The sequence below is a fragment of the Sapajus apella genome, unplaced genomic scaffold, assembly GCF_009761245.1.
Source record: "Sapajus apella isolate SASKATOON/1434 unplaced genomic scaffold, GSC_monkey_1.0 scaffold23, whole genome shotgun sequence".
Taxonomy (NCBI): domain Eukaryota; kingdom Metazoa; phylum Chordata; class Mammalia; order Primates; family Cebidae; genus Sapajus; species Sapajus apella.
In genome coordinates this window covers 8,181,283-8,193,633 of record NW_022436963.1, presented here as the reverse complement: position 1 = coordinate 8,193,633, position 12,351 = coordinate 8,181,283, and the positions used below count along the sequence as shown (strand labels likewise).

Here is a 12,351-nt window from a genome sequence, read left to right as displayed (position 1 = left end):
CACAAAGAGTTTTTGTTGCCAGCAGCTGGGAAAGTGTGATGGCCCTAGTGGCATTTGGAGTCTTAGTTTTGATCGGACAGCGCCTGCAGAGAATTCAGGTTGGTCAGGCCTGGAATGGATATAATATTTTTTCAGTGGGAACTTCCTAATTTAACGAACATAGGAGCAGCCTAACTGGTGCCCACACAAACTCCTTTTGTAAGGAAGAGAGACATAACAATGTAATTAATTAATTGAAGTGGGCCAAAGAAAAGAATAGTGAGGTCCAGGCATGGTGGCTCACGCCTGTAATCCCAGCACTTTGGGAGGCCAAGGCGGGCAGATCACATGAGGTCAGGAGTTCGAAACCAGCCCGTCCAACATGGTGAAACCACATCTTTATTAAAAATACAAAAATAAGCTGGGTGTGGTGGTAGGTGCCTGTAATCCCAGCTACTCGGGAGGCTGAGGCAGGAGAATCACTTGAACCCGGGAGGCGGAGGTTGCAGTGAGCCGAGACTGCACCACTGCGCTAGCATCATTGCCCTCCAGTCTGGGCAACAAAAATGAAACTCTGTCTCCAGAAAAAAAAAAAAAAAAAAAAAAAAGGAAGAAAAAAGAAAAGAATAGTGAGGATAGCTGAGGACTCTAACCAGTTCCTTCCTACTGTCACTTAGTACTGTGTTTTTGAGTAGTTTAGCTAAACCCCTAGGTGTAAAAATTGCCTGCTAATTTTATTTTATTCTTATATGTAGAATATAGATATGTCTATATATCACAAATATGATGAAACATATGTCAAATATTTATTTTCTTCATTGGTATCTGGATCTAGACTATAAAATATGACTTATTTTCCTTGTATGGGGATGTCCTGGTGTGGGAAGTAAGGCAAGAGAGGAATAGTTTTGGAAATGGTAAATATTTTTCAGGGATCACCATTGGGGTTTTTGTTTGTTTTTTACTGTTTAAATCAGAGTATAAGTATGCTTTATACACTTTGAGGCAGAGATGTCCTTTAGCTTTATTGATCAGCGTATCACTTCCTGATGATGGAAATTGCTGGAAAAAGAAACCTAAGTGAGTGTAGCGGGTAGTTTTCTGGCGTCATTATCAGAGCAAAAAGCAACCAGCCCTTGTAGCCCTAACTTCTCCATAAGCAGTTAACTAAAATATATTTTCCACCAGTAGGTGTCGTCAGTATTCGTAAATGTTTAAAAAATAGCATTCACTTGTCAGCCTTTTGAAAAACATGATTATATAATTGTTTATAAACTAGCCATTGACTGTTAATTCATCTGAAAGGTTTTTTTTTTTTTAACAGTAATCGTTTTCTCTGTAGAAATAATGTGGTTATAATAAAAAGAAAAATGGATCTATCCAGAGGCCTTTCTAGGAAAACAGAACTTTTTGACCTTCAAAGCCTGTTGCAACAGAGCCCCTGTGCCTTTAAACATTTAATGGCCGTGTATAGTAACTGTTCCTTCCAAATTTGCCATGGGTGGGACAGTGCACATAGCATGGCACTGACAAGTGCCTTCTAGCATTCACTCATATCCTTGCAGCAAGTATTCTGGGGAAGGCCACTCAGGAAAAGGGTCCTGGGGAGCAGGCAAGTAGCACTGATGTACATTTGATAACATACACTGAGTTAAAAAAAACATGCAAAAATACGCATTCTCTTAAAAGCAAACAAAATTTCTACTCAAGACTTAAGTGCTTTGTAATTTTTTATTTCCAGTGAAAGGAAAAAAAATGATATTTTTAAAATGTATTTTTATTTTTTTTAAATGATCTATTTTAAGCTTTTGAAAATATTCTACAGGGATTATAATATTGCATGTCTGTTAGTATAATACAGCCTCTTAATCTGCTGTTTCTTATGACATGGGAGTGTGAGTTGACCTGCAAATGTTTAATTTTAATACCCATAATCAGCGAGATCCTGCTGGCTATAATCACCAATTGTGAAATCTAAGGAGCTTAGTTCATAGCTGTAGACTTTCACAGAAAAATGTAGTATGATATGGGCATTAAGTTTATTTCTTCTGATCTTTGATGCAGCTTTGCTCAGTTTATCTCTGTTTTTGCATTTATTGGTTTTTAATTAGCAGGCAATTTTTACACCAGGGGAAGTCACTCACTTCCCTTGCCAGGAGGGACTGGTCTATATAGGTGCTCTAAACACTTGATCAAATCATTGAAAGAGAAACTGCTAGCTCTAATGAATTATCCTGATTGTAAGTTAAAAATCACTATTTTCCCATAAGGCTTTAAAAAATAAATAAAAGAGGTAAAAAGAAGCAAGCCCAGGTAGGGTGGATGCATTGGCTAAGGAAGCTAGAGCCTTGTGAGAAGCTTTTAAGAGTTTTAGGTCCAGTCGGGTGCGGTGGCTCATACCTGTAATCCCAGCACTTTGGGAGGCCAAGCGGGGGCAGGGGAGGGGGACCGTGGATCACCTGAGGTCAGGAGTTCGAGACCAGCCTGACCAACATGGAGAAACCCCGTTTCTCCATGCCTGTAACCCCAGCTACTCACTCGGTAGGCTGGGGCAGGAGGATCACTTGAACCTGGGAGGCAGAGGTTGTGGTGAGCCAAGATTGCGCTATTGCACTCCAACCTGGGCAACAAGAGTGAAACTCCGTCTCAAAAAAAAAAAAAAGTTTTAGGTCCAGTGTTTCTGTTACTTAAGAATATATCTGACAACTTGGTGGACAGCTTACTTTTGGTTTGAAAATTTACCATCTTAGATATTGGTTAGAATGAGGCCTGATTTAGTCAATGGTATTTGTAGCCATTGTTTTTGACTCTCAGCAGTTTTTAAAAATCGTAGCACCATAGACTATAGGCCTATCTCATGAATAGTTGAATACTAACCTGGGTCTCCAAAGTAGAGGTTCTGATTTTGACTTGGCCAGTAGCCTTGCATGGTCCTGAGAATAATGACATGCACCTAGAAATGACAGAGCTCTGCTGCTTTTCTAGGTTTACCATGTCTAGTGTCTCACTTGACACCCCAAACATGTTGTAAGGTTAACATAAAGCTTGTACTGTTCTCTACACTTGATAAATAAGGACACTGAGGGCAGGTGATTTGTAGAAAGCTGCAAAGAAAATCAGTAATGCCAAGATCCAATGCCAAATTTCCTGATAGGTTCAGTCCAGCATTTAATATCAGCGTTCCTTGTAGTATCTAAGGGCGTTTACTTCCGTGGGAAAAAAGGTGGGGTGGTAATACAAAACTTAACAGACATGCAAAATATTTTAAAATACTATCTTTTAAGTATAACCTTGAGCACCTTACATAACTGAGAAGGTACCCTTTAAGGTTCAATTCTAAAAGGCAAGGTGAACCCTATGCTCCTGCCATGACTTATGTCTCTTATCAGTCAACATGTGCATTTGAAAATTGTATGCACCTGGGGCTGTACTCCTTGAATGCCAGCTGGAAAGCTAAAGGGATACTGGTTTCTAGTAATTTATACATTTCTTGGAATCTGTATCATATTGTATTGAACTGATAATATACCTGAACAACCCCACGAAACCAGTCATAAAGAGTTATTGCAGTTAGAATCCTATAATTTTTTCAGATGACTAAATAGACTCCAGGAATACTATGACCTCAGAGATCTTCCTGGGTGGGAAGCCACACAGAGCTACCCAGAAGAAGGCCATCACTTGCTATAGGATCTGGCTTTGGCCATTGAGCCATCATTCTGAAGTAATTCAATTGGAAGATTATCTTGGGGATCTTGGTCCTTAAGGATGCACATGAACTAGCAAGAGTAGAGGAAAATATGTTGACTTTACATGTGTACATTTAATGCTGTTCGAGGGCATTGACTAGAATAAGACTGAGTCTCAATGCTGTCTCTATCACCTGCTAGTGATGCGACCTTGGACAAGCTACTGTGCCTGTCCAAACCTGTTTTCTCAATGGTAAAATGCAGATAAGAGTTCTAACTCCTAGGACCATAGCAATGATCAAATGAGGTAATTCATATGCAGTCCTAAACCATAGAGCCTAGCATGTAGTAAGTGCTCAAAAAATGTCATTATCATTAAGATCTTTGCATCTCAAAAAAGATTCTTAAAATGATTTTAAGAAACATGATAATTGGCAGCCAGGCACGGTGGCTTACACCTATAATCCCAGCACTATGGGAGGCCAAGGTGGGCAGATCACAAGTTTAGGAGATCGAGGCCATCCTGGCTAACATGGTGCAACCCCGTCTCTACTAAAAGTACAAAAAAACAAATTAGCCAGGCATGGTGGCACACACCTGTAGTCCCTGCTACTCAGGAGTCTGAGGCAGGAGAATTGCTTGAACCTGGGAGGCGGAGGTTGCAGTGAGCTGAGTTTGTGCCATTGCACTCCACCCTGGGTGACAGAGTAAGACTCTGTCTCAAAAAACAAAAAAAAAAGAAAAGAAAAAGGAAACATCATGATCAACTGGGTGCAGTGGCTCACGCCTGTAATCCCAATACTTTGGGAGGCCAAGGCGGGTAGATCATGAAGTCAGGAGTTTGAGGCCAGCCTGGCCAAGATGGTGAAACCCCATCTCTACTAAAAATACAAAAATTAGCTGGGTGCCTGTAATCCCAGCTACTCGGGAAGCTGAAGCAGGAGAATCACTTGAACCCAGGAGGTGGAGGTTGCAGTGAGCCAAGGTCACCCCACTGCACTCTAGCCTGGGTGACAGAGCACGACACCATCAGGAAAAAAAAAAAAAAAAGGAAAAAGAAACATCATGATCACCAGCCTAATTTCCTGAATGCTGTTTTACACACAGCAGTGCATTAGGGGCTTTACTGAAAGTCCTTTGTTTTAATCATCGTAATAATCCTGTGAGGTTGGTATTAATGCTCCCTTTTATAGAAGAAGAAACTGGGGCTCAGAACAGGGTAGTGGCTTTCCGAGGATGGCTTTGCTACTAGGTCAAGGAGATGAGACTAAAAACCCGGTTGACCCTGAAGTCTGTACTTTCCTAACCACATCACATTGCCTCTAAGTGACTAAATCATTGGTCTTCTCACCACATAACACATGAAGGATGAACCTGCCTGCCCCAGCAAATTGCCTGATGCTCAAAGGTCCATTTTTTTCCTAAGTGCCTGGGTAGGAAACCTCACCGTTAGTCAATGCTTCTGGCAGCCCACTTCATAGAATAGCTGTAATCCACAGGAGTGGGATTTGCAAGCCCCCATTTGAGAGGGTTTCAGTAATTTTCGTTTTGTTTCTCTCAAGACCAAGGAGCTGTTCTTTGGCTGATTTCTGCATGCTCAGCTCTGTAGAGGTGACACCGTTAGTTCTGTTAGTCATTTTGCTTATCTATATTAACCACCAGCCTTCTGTGTAAACCAGTCACTGGAAGGCCCAATTACCATCTGGATATTTGCAAATTGTGTCATTTTCTTAAGACACCCTGTGATTGCCCGCAAAAATTCTGGACGGATGCCACTGTTTTCCTAACTACTGAAGGAAAATAAATTACTGATCACATCCTAATTTTGCAAAGCCCTGTGTAAATGTAATTGTTATTGATGATGTGTGTATCTGGAAGAGCTACTTTGTGTGTGATGTATGTGTGCAGTTGCCTTCCATAATTTGTCAGTGTTGATAATGGGTAGAGGTCACACACAAAATGAGGAAATTGCCGTGACTGCATTGCCATTTATTCTTACATTGGCTCATGGACTGTCAGGAGTGAAGGCCAGTGGTTTCTATTGCCTTCCTTTTTTTTTTTTTTTTTTTTTTAATAAGTTGATGCCAGTAACTAGTTTAGAAGAGGCTATGTCACATGTTAATCAGGAAAGGTTTCTGAACCTTCTACTAGCTGGGAAAGGAGTGGTTCTTTTTAAGTCTAGAAACACTTGTGCCCGGACTTTCTGTTTGGACCATTGTGTCCTTTTGAGAGAAGGTAGCCCTGATTGTTAGTAAACTTCAGTTAATTGGAGCTGAACCAGAAAACTTAACGGTAAATTCATTAGACTTTTTTTTCTTTCTGGCTCTTAAGATGAGGAGGAAAGGAGTAGGAAAACAGACTTTTTTTTTTCCTGAGAATTTATGAAACAAACAAATCCAGGCTCCGGGAATTGACACAGGGTCATTGCATCAGAGGGACTTCAGAGTGGGAAATGTCTGTTGAGAACATGTAGCCCAATTCTTATCTGCTGCCAGATCCATTCAATCTCTGCTTAAACACCTCCAGGGACAACATATTAAGTTGTATACAGTTGGCCCTCCGTCTCCACTGGTTCCACGTCCACAGATTCAAGCACTGATCAAAAATATTTGGATCCCAGGACTTTGGGAGGCAAAGGCAGCAGGATTGCTTGAACCCAAGAGTTCAAGACCAGCCCGGCCACACAGTGAGACCCCACCTACGCCATGTGTGGTAGCACACACCTGTAGTCCCAGTTACTTGGGAGGCTGAGGTGGGAAGATGGTTTGAGCCAGGGAACAAAACAACAAAAAATAACAGTACAACAATTTAAAATAATACAAATAAACTATAGGATAGCAATAATGTATATAGCACTTACATTGTATTGGGTATTCTAAATAATTTGGAGATGATTTAAAGTGTAAGAGGATGTGTGTAGGATATAGGCAAACAGTATGCCATTTTATATCATGGACTTGAGCACCCATAGATATTGGTATCTGAGAGGGTTCTGGAACCAATTACCCCCGGATACTGAAGGATGATTGTACTCAGTCTTTATTCAGTATAGATCATAAGAAAATCATTTCTTAATTGTAACGTTGCTTCCTAGAGCTGTATATTATACAGTAATACTTTCCTCTTTCCTTTTTTTTTTTTTTTTTTGAGACAGAGTCTCGCTCTTGTTGCCCAGGCTGGAGTGCAGTGGCACAATGTCTGCTCACTGCAATCTCCGCCTCCCGGGTACAAGCCATTCTCCTGTCTCAGCCTCCTGAGTAGCTGGGGTTACAGGTGTGCGCCACCATGCCCAGCTAATTTTTGTATTTTTGGTAGAGACAAGATTTCACCAGTTTGATCAGGCTGGTCTTGAACTCCTGACCTCAGATAAACCACCCACCTCAGCCTCCCAAAGTGATGGGATTACAGGCATAAGCCACTGCTACTGGCCCAGTAATACTTTCTTATGTGTTATCCCCTTGAGTATTTGAAAACTATTCCCTCTGCACCTCTCCCACTCCACACACATGTGCATTCCCTCCTCTCCCTCCCTCCTCTCAGGTGCTTTCCTTCTCCTGGCCAGGTGCTCCTGTCCCCTAACTTTTCCAAATGTGACGTACTGTCCTATCTCTTTCCTGTCCTTGCTTATTTCTCAGGATATCTTTAGTGTGCCTGAAAATCATGAGTATTGATCAGTGCAAAGACCCTGTATGATGCTGTGTCAACAAACAGGATTTCTGTTAGGCTTAATATGCTTCCTTAGACAAGAGAAGTACACTACTAACACATTGAAAAAGATTTTTGAAATAAAGATGACAGACTGGCCAGAAAAGCCAACAACCTCTCTGTCCTACAATAGGGCAATAGCTCCATGACCATGGCCTCTGGCACAGGGGTCATTGACATCATTTGCAGCAATTACTCATTAGCAAACAGAAATACCATAGTGTTCCTGGAAAAAATAAAGAGAAAAAAAGTGGAGCATGATTATATACTCATTTTAACCAGTTTAAACCTATATGTGTGCATGTGGGATGTAAAGAAGTGGGGATAGGGTTGTTGCAATCAGGATACCTTCTTCCTTTATCATTGTACTGAATAACTCTAGAGCAATGCCACTCTGTGTTCAGATGGCAGTCAGTTCTTTTCTTTTTTTTTTTTTGAGATGGAATCTCACTCTGTCACTCAGTCTGGAGTGCAGCAGCAAGATCTCGGCTCACCACAACCTCTGCCTCCTGAGTTCAAGCAATTCTCCTGCCTCAGCCTCCTGAGTAGCTGGGATTCCAGGCATGTGCCAACACATCCAGCTAAATTTTGTATTTTTAGTAGAGATGGGGTTTCACCATGTTGGCCAGGCTGGTCTCAAACTCCTGACCCTCAGGTATTCTGCCTGCCTCAGCCTCCCAAAGTGCTGGGATTGCTTGTGTGAACCACCACACCCGACCAGCAGTCACTTATTTTTACATGCATTATCTCCTTTGAACCTTGCATTAGATGAGGAAACTGGGCAAGGAAAGGACTGTTCTTTTTTTTTTTTTTGCCAGTTTGGTTTTCAGTTTTTTGGTTTTTTCATTTTTTCTTTATTTTTCTTTTTTTCTGGAGCTGTCCTTTTTGTCAACTGAGGAACAAGAGATTCAGAGAGATAGGAGGCAGGGCCCAAATATTGGTTCCTCCTTGCCCAGCCTTGACCTCTTGGTATGCCACGATGTTGGCTTAAGCCAGTCATGGTCCTGTGTAGGTCATAAGCAGCACTGTCTCTCTGGGGAATGTTCTAAGTGAACCCCATTAAAGTTATCCAGAACACCGTGCAGAGTAATCTCCAACTGCAAGGCCCTACTTTAAATTCAACGTGAGATCACTGTTAAAACGAAAAGCCCACAAGGAATGGATAGATATAAACTTCTACACATAAAGGTGTTTTATTTGTTTGTTTTAGAAATAGGATCTTGTTCTGTTGTCTAGGCTGGAATGCAGTGGCACAATCATGGCTCACTGTAGCCTTAACCTCTCAGACTCAAGCAATCCACCCACCCACCTCAGCCTCCAGAGTAGCTAGGTCTACAGGTATGTGCCACCATACCTGGCTAATTTTCCTTTAATTTTTAAATTTTTGTAGAGTCAGGATCTCATTATGTTGCCTAGACTGGTCTCGAACTCCTGGGCTCAAGTAATCCTGCCTCAGCCTCCCAACATGCTGGGATTACAGGCATGAGCCACGACTCTTGGCTGATGTCTTTCTGAACGCTGCAGACCTAATGTTTGCAGCAGAGGTGATAAGTAGTAAGAAATATAGCATTTCCTGAGGGCACTCTTTCTATAGATACCATTAGAAGTTGGCAACCTGATTAAATTAAATAAAGCTGAAAGCCTGTGTCGGGACTCTGAAAAAAATAAATGTAAAAAGGGAAAAAGAAAGGTAAATGTTTAGGACTTGCCACAGACTGTCAGATTTGGAAATGTGGAGTCTTCCTGGAGGAAAAAGCTACAGAAGGAAAAAGGGACCGAGCTAGTGGTGGAAAGACAGTAGGCCTGATGGCCAATGGGGCAAAATGGCAAGTCTTCCATGTGGGTGCTTTCTGAACCTAAGGCCAGGGCAAGCTCCCATTTCAAGTGTGCTGTCTTATGTTGGCATACTAACATTTCATAATCCCAAGTGACACAGCCTTGCCAAGAATGACCCCAGGCAAATACAGGGAAGATAGCTAAAGGTCACTGAGGAAGACTGTTTATAATTTTTGACTTCACACGGGTTGGGGAGCGGTGGAAGTGGCTCATCAGTATCATGTTAGGTTTTGGCAGTCTTGGTTCATTTTCTCATCCCTAGTCAGGCATGCTGGTGATTGTGTTGGGGACGCCTGGGTGTGATCTTGCGGAAGGAGTCAGAAACCACTGTAAAGAAGGAAATAAACTGTTAGAAGAGGGAAAACTGATGGTTTCTTTTGTGTAGGCCACAGATGCATGATGAATTGTCACCTCCACCTCCTTCCGCCTCAGATGTTTGATGATGACTTATCTGAGAGCTTTGAAGGAGAGAGCATCAGAAAAGACACCTTGCATTCTCTTATTAGTCTCTAAATGCTTTATGCCCAGGTTCTAAGGGCCTGGAAGAGTAAGCTTGATTCTGGCACCAACATCAAAGAACAGGAGCTTGCTTTGGAAGTCTCTTAAATGGAGCATTTATTTCTAAGCTGGTTCTTACAAGAGCTTCCCAACTAGCTGGGGACAGGGCAAAGGTAGTCTCAGCTTCTTGGTATTTCAGAGTCTGTTTCTGGAATGAGAGGACTGGATTAGATCGTTATTTCCCAGAAGGTGGGTTTCATACCACTTGGGACAGCTCAAGTCTTAAAAAAACAAATCACAAAATAATCACTTTCCCTTTTAAATTCTCTTTGATCCTTCTGATTATGTCAAATTTCCATTTGGGATTGGGGTGTCTTTAACACCTCCCCATCACTTGCTAATTTCCCTGTGTAAATAAGTGTAGGCCTCAGCATTCATTTTTTAAAGTTAGTGTCTGTTTATGGGAGGTGATAGTGATTTTCCATTTAAAGCAGTGATAGAGTTTATTTTTAGAATAAGTTTATGTAAGTAAAAAACAACTAATTAAGAAAATATTAAGTACATAATAGCTTAGGTGATATGTACATATGGCAAAATGTAATGGCAATACAGAGAGTTTGGAAACAGTGAACAAGGCATGTTTCTGAGGGGTTTTCTAGGATCAGAACTCTACAATAAGTTCCCAAGTTTGACACAGTCACTTGCAAACTAAACTTGAAATTTGGACATTGAGCATAGGACCCAAATTTTAGATGTTAAGACTAAGTAGATAAAAATTGGCTTTAATGTGTTATAGGAAATGAATCTGTGCTACATGTTAGCCAGCTTAAAAAATAAAGCTAGATTTCTGTCCTCAGAACATAAATCTTGTTTCTTTTCAAAGCTTCAAAGAACATTCCAAAGTTCCAGCTAAAATTATTCGACCCATCCTGTTCCTTTTCCCCTTCACTCTGGTGGTAAGGATTGGGCGAGATTACACTTTAATTGGGGTTAGCCCTAGAATGTAAAAGGAACTTGGATTTGGAAGTCAGACTGAACTGAGTTCAAATCCCCACTTGGCCACCTTTGAGCTGAGAGATCTTGGACTTGTGTCTCATTCTCTAAGCCTTAGTTTCCTCATCTGAAAAATGGGAATTTGCAAGGGAATTGGGAAGATCAAATGGGCATTCAAAGGGCTTCCACCGAGCAAGTGCTTAATAGGTCACTATCAGCAGCAGCATCTGTAAGGAACGTAGATCAGTTGAGTAGAAGCTGTTGGTGGTTATACCTATCAAGATGTCTGCTCGGAGGTAGTTCCTTCCTTTGTAAGAATTAAAGGGATCAGAGTTAGCATTGGGCATTATTTTTTAACAAAATATGTTCCAGGCATACTGGCAAGCTTCACATTCATTCCTGCCAGGTAGAACAACAAAAAAATCTAGTGTGGCTTTCTGGTTGTTCCCAGAATGACTTTGAAATGGGGTAGTGTGTGAGAGAGGCGCCCTGTCCAGGGGAGTAGGGAGCAGGTTGTCCCGAGGCCAGCTCCCACCTGATATGCATCATCTGGGAATCCTAGCCAAACTCCAACCACAGACACAAACCTGAGGCAAGCAGATGAGGGTGGATTAGGTTGCTTTGAGCTCTGCATGCCCTACTCATTTGTAGGGTGCTTTAATTATAAATGGATCCTTTGTTGAAAATGTAAGGAAACTCCATAGTGTGTGATGGATACTAGCTGCTAAAGAGCTATACAACTAAAAAATGACCCCTAATGCTCTTTAATTGTCCATAAATGTTAATTGAGACCTGGCTCTGTATATCATTTCCCCCCTGGTTTTTTTTTTAAAAAACAAAAGGTGTGCTTTCTGTCCTCAAGGAACTTCTACTTCAGTTTGATCAAGCCATTAACAACGAGACCATACAGGTAGCGACTGTCAACCAGGGGGAGGGGGAGAAGCAGGCAATTTCATTGGGGAGTTTGGCAGACTATGGAGGGGGAATATTGAGAAGTGGTGATCCTATGAGGTCCCCGATGCTGGATGCCTGCCACCCACCAGTCCTCAAGTGTGCCCTTAGCAGAGGGCAGCATCTTCTGGGGGCACATGAGCAGGGCACCTTTGAACTGGGGCTAAGATTCTGAGGGAAGAGTCAGTAGGAGCTGCTGATCCCAGAGTGATGACAGGGCTTGAATTCTGAAAGAACATTTTCTCCTATTCCACTGCCTGCGTCAGTGTTGACTTCCCTGCTGTTTCTACAGCCTATTTGCTTCAGGGTTCCCGCCTGGTTTAGGAAACTAACAGTGCTGTGGTTAATTAAGAACCCAGGCCTTGTGAGTGAGTAGCCTTGGGCTCAATTCAGGCCGTGAGACTTCAAGCAAAGCCCTTAACCCCTCTGAGTCTCAGTTGCCTACACTGTGAAATGGGTATATTAATAGCACTAACTTAAGAGAAGTCAAGGAGCCGGGCGCGGTGGCTCAAGCCTGTAATCCCAGCACTTTGGGAGGCCGAGGCGGGTGGATCACGAGGTCAAGAGATCGAGACCATCCTGGTCAACATGGTGAAACCCCGTCTCTACTAAAAATACAAAACATTAGCTGGGCATGGTGGCGCGTGCCTGTAATCCCAGCTACTCAGGAGGCTGAGGCAGGAGAATTGCCTGAACCCAG

General features: G+C 42.1%; 1 protein-coding gene and 2 long non-coding RNA genes across 7 annotated transcripts in view; 2 read left to right on the top strand and 1 right to left on the bottom strand.

The window, feature by feature from the left end:
* The window catches only part of ARHGEF3 (Rho guanine nucleotide exchange factor 3), a 290,282-nt gene that overhangs the window by 214,266 nt on the left and 63,665 nt on the right, over positions 1 to 12,351 (top strand). The gene's annotated exons all lie outside the window — the stretch shown is intronic.
* Positions 8,962 to 12,351, bottom strand: part of LOC116559438 — a 9,053-nt gene continuing 5,663 nt past the window's right edge. Inside the window, exon 3 of the long non-coding RNA XR_004272458.1 lies at positions 8,962 to 9,536. This is a non-coding gene — a long non-coding RNA (uncharacterized LOC116559438). The remainder of the gene's footprint in view (positions 9,537 to 12,351) is intronic.
* Positions 9,536 to 12,351, top strand: part of LOC116559437 — an 8,119-nt gene continuing 5,303 nt past the window's right edge. The window contains exon 1 of the long non-coding RNA XR_004272455.1: positions 9,536 to 12,136. This is a non-coding gene — a long non-coding RNA (uncharacterized LOC116559437). The remainder of the gene's footprint in view (positions 12,137 to 12,351) is intronic.